Source organism: Sander lucioperca, chromosome 5 (genome assembly GCF_008315115.2).
Source record: "Sander lucioperca isolate FBNREF2018 chromosome 5, SLUC_FBN_1.2, whole genome shotgun sequence".
Lineage (NCBI taxonomy): Eukaryota > Metazoa > Chordata > Actinopteri > Perciformes > Percidae > Sander > Sander lucioperca.
Genome location: NC_050177.1, coordinates 27,945,231 through 27,949,761, shown reverse-complemented (window position 1 = coordinate 27,949,761; position 4,531 = coordinate 27,945,231). Strand labels below are relative to the sequence as shown.

The 4,531-nt window shown below is 36.6% G+C and overlaps 1 long non-coding RNA gene across 1 annotated transcript; it reads right to left on the bottom strand.

Moving 5' to 3' along the window:
- Nucleotides 1–240: 240 nt before the first annotated feature.
- On the bottom strand, nucleotides 241–1,075 carry LOC118495144. Its single transcript, XR_004897466.1, has 2 exons — nucleotides 337–1,075; nucleotides 241–274 (listed from the first exon to the last, which is right to left on the bottom strand). It is a non-coding gene; the product is annotated as an uncharacterized LOC118495144 (long non-coding RNA).
- Nucleotides 1,076–4,531: the final 3,456 nt, after the last annotated feature.

Below are 4,531 nucleotides of genomic sequence, written 5' to 3'. Positions count from 1 at the left end.
AGCTAATTGACAATTTTTTTATTTTCATATTGTATTTGAAATGTATAGTTTTCAGTTAATATATTAATACCATATTGTCGGTGAAACTTGAGGCTATCTGTGTCTGTTTGATTTTGCTGGGAGAAGTTAATCCTCAGACTTAGTTAAATCCAATTGTTATTTATGATGTGGTTACAATGACAACAATGAAATGATATATTTAATTTGAAAATGTCCTTAAATTAATGAATATTTCTTTTGTGTTTTTGCCTTTAAAGGTTATCAACCTAACTTACTACTACTGCTTCCACTACTACTACTACTAACGACTAACAACTAACTACAATCTTCTACTACTACTACTGCTAGCTACAATCTTCTACTACTACTACTACTACTACTACTACTAACTAACTAACTAACTAACTAACTACAATCTTCTACTACTACTGCTACTACAATCTTCTACTGCTATTAATAATTCCTCTGCTGCTTGTACCTACAAATTAAAATCCATCTACAACAAACTAAACTGGAATTAAATAAAAGAGAAGTCAGAAGAAATCGGAGTTGTCCCTTGCGTCCTTCAGTCCTTGCAGAGCCCTTTTTCAAGTTTGAGCAAAGAGCTGAAGTGTGAACCATACATAACTTGACAAGTGCTATCCTACATCTATTAAATCACCTTTGAATAACCTCACCATGACACTAGGACATTACTGTGTGGAATAACATGATTTAACACAAGACTCAACACCTAGAGACACCTAATACACTACTGCAGAGACATGAACACACGCTGACTGAAGCATCACTTTCACACAGTATGACAGGATGCTGCATCACATGAATTCAAAATGAATGGAATTACCAAAGAAACCAAAACAAACCCACAACAACCGGTCATATTTACTCATACGGTGACCACAAAGCAATCAGAAACACAAATTACACAATCAGCGATCAACAGGCCTCCCCACAAATTCCAGCCAAGCAGCGGGGGCTTAACACACACGTCACTACGCACACACAAAGGCCCAGCAGCCACTGACACTGCTCAAATCTTTAACACCTAAAGCAAGCAGTAATAACTATAAAACCATTTCACTAAAATGCTGAAAAATCTATTAAACTTACCAAAAGCTGCCCATCATGTGAAAAAAAACTACATCCACCTTTTTTTCATTAACTTTACATGTAAAAATGTAAACAAACTTGCAGTGTATACAATATATAAAATTAAATTGATAAATATATATTTGTTTTAGAAATGAATATATACCCACTGAGCAAGCAACGTCTGTGGACGTACAAAACAGGTTGATATCACGTCCGTCCGTCCAGGCCATGATCTGAACGTCCATTGACAGCCAGAAACAGTTGATAAATGACACTGAGAAATGATGTCCAGTCAGGCCATAATCTAGACGTCCACTAACAGCCAGAACTAGTTGAGATTAGACGTTGACGCTGGCTATAATCTGGATGTCCATTGACAACCAGAATTAGTTGATGAATAACACTGAGAAGTGATGTCCTCTCGGGCCATAATCTAGACGTCCACTAACAGCCAGAACTAGTTGAGAATAGACGTTGACGCTGGCTATAATCTGGATGTCCATTGACAACCAGAATTAGTTGATAAATAACACTGAGAAAAATAGCAAAGAAAAAAGATCCCAGTTGTGGTGGAGAGACAGCATGGCTAAGAGACAGCATGTCTGTGTACGCATCTTTCCATGGCTATATAAATGTAACGGGAATCTGAAAAGTGTCATTACTAGGGTTAGGGTTAAAAACACAAAACTGTTCAACCACTGAGATAACACTCTCAATACCTCACACATCACAATACTGCACTATAGCGCAACTTGCACAAACATGTTTATATTACACTATTTAAGTAGGTTACATTTTTATTTGTATATACGTTGTACATAATTTCCTGCGTATATTTTTTTTTTGTAGAGCAGAGATCTTCAATCGGGGTCCTCAGAATTACTGCAGAGGGGCCACCAAATTGTCATTATTTTTTTTAAAGTTCCCAAGAAAATTAAAATACATTAATATGAATCCAACATATAATTTGCAATATTATTAGCAAATATAAATCCGCTTCACAATTTGTGAATCAACTCCTCTGTAGACAGGCTAACAGGCTAGGTAGTCACTAAGCTCCACAGATACAGTTAATCCTAAGGATTCACTGTGCCACATGTGTGTTTTACATTAAAACATGATTTATAAAATCATGCCAAAAATTATTATTTTAATAGCTTAGTATTCTATGCACTAAATAGGTATGAAAAAGGCTTTAGGCTGACCTACACGTTATAGGCCCAGTTTAATATTCAACTTAATTTTATAGAATATAAGTAGTACTGGGTCCCTGATCTGTCTCTTTTACTTAAGGGGTCCTTGGCTTAAAAAATCTTGAAGACCCCAAATGTAGAGTGTTCTTGTATTTTATTTATTATTTATTGTATATCTGTATGGGTGTTGTGTACTTGCTGCTGTAGCACAGACATTTCTATATATCTAGTCTTTCTTAACATGTTCAAACATATTCACTGCTGTTTAAAAACATAAGTTGAAATATGTTTAAACATAACATGTAATGCTGCTCCTTAGTGTAAAATGTTCGATAAAATATACAAGCTGCTTCATAATGACCATTGACTGTTAATAGTATACAGTCTATGATCATGACACACTACACACATGCACACACAGTGCATTTGTTTGGTTGCTTGTCACTCCAAAATAGCTGCAGGTGATTGGGCGTGGAGGAGGAAAAGGGCGGGGGTTAACGAAATTGAAAAAAGACTGCGGAGGGTCAGAGGAGCGGTTGACAGAGAAGCAGACACAGGGTAAGTTTTCTATTTATAATTTATTTAGCTAGACAATAAATAGATGGGTACTGGTTTGACAGAAGTTTAGTCAAGCTAATCAGTAGCTAACCATTGTATGTGCTAGGTAAGCTGAAGTACGTTTACTGTTTAGATGGACTTCGTTACCAGCTCATGCTAGAGCCAACGTTAGCTTGTCAGTGTTAGCTTAAGTAACGTTAGCATTGAGTTAAACGTTATTGTTATAGCTAGTTAAACTCGAGTCCTCAGCTGGGTTTGTAGTTTGAAGTTAGTCCGTTTGAATGAAGCACATACACACTGCCTGGCAGGTGGTGTGTTTGTGGCTTCGTTTTTAAAAGGACTTTTAAAGAAGTTTGTTAATATATTTTATCAAATGTTTTGAATTGAGCAGTCATTAACTTAAAAAGTCGTCAATAGTGTCCTACCGTGTACCAACAGGTCTATAACCATGACGTAAGTTGTCACATTTACTGTAAGCAAAGATATTTATCCAACAGTAAAATTAGTTCTAAACTGTCTCTGGTGTGGATAATTGTAGCTAACGTTACCAGAGTCAAAGGGATTTAACACACCATTAAGAATAGACAGTAGTTGGGTTAAATCAGACCTTGATACTTATTACTGTTGAGAAACTGAAAAAATAATGTATATAACTTTTTTACACCATGTGTTTCCATCCGTGATGTGTGTATGTAATAATAATCAGGATTAAACAAATGCTGATTAAAACATTTTTCTTTGTTATTGCAGCTGCTGTCTTAAAGTGGGAAAGCAAGGGCACAGAACATATTTCCCGTGCCAAGGCAGACCACTTTACATGCCCCTGCACTGCAAGACAGCCCCTCTTCTCCCTCCACAGTAGGCCTGCACGATATTGGAAAAAAAACTGACATTGCGATATTTTTTTTTCTGCGATAAGAAAAAGAGACTCTTTGGAAATAATAAATAATTCTCGACTACTAATTCTGTAGGGGAGTGCATCTACATAGAAAATAACAAAGGAAAGTTTCTTATGAACCAATGTGAACCAGTCTTTGTTGAACTTTAATGCTTTACAAACAACCAAAGCAAGTAGGCGCTGTGACTACTCTTCTGAAGAGATTTTGGAGAGGGAAATTAGGTAGAAATACACTAGTTGACTGATGTGACACTATTGTATTCATATAATACTATCAATCAAGACTAAAGTCAATGATATTAATAATAATGCATGCATATTGCTTCCTCTAAATTTCAGGTTATGGTTGACTAGCGGGGCCTGCTTTGGTTGTTTGATAAATTGTTCAACATTGATTGTGATTGTTGGTTTGCTGTGCATGCAGAGCCTGCATGTCACACACTAGCAACAAACTGTGTATCCAAGAACACTTAAATCAGTGTAAATTATGTTATATCATACACAGACTGCTGTTGTAGTTAAGTGTTACGTTTCCAGCGTCGCCGCTCCGAACCGTAACGTTAGATGGGATAGACGCCTTGTTTCTTTAGGCTCATACGTCACAAACACACGTTGCCCACGTGGCTACCTGTTTTAAAGGAGAAGGGTTGCCGGTGAGAACAGTGAAAGTTTACTTTTCTATCAAGCAGCAAAAAAGTTTTAGCGTCAACATCGCAACGTCCTGCAATGTGACTATTGCGCACGCACACATTGCGATGTAGACAATGAAACAAAATATCGTGCAACC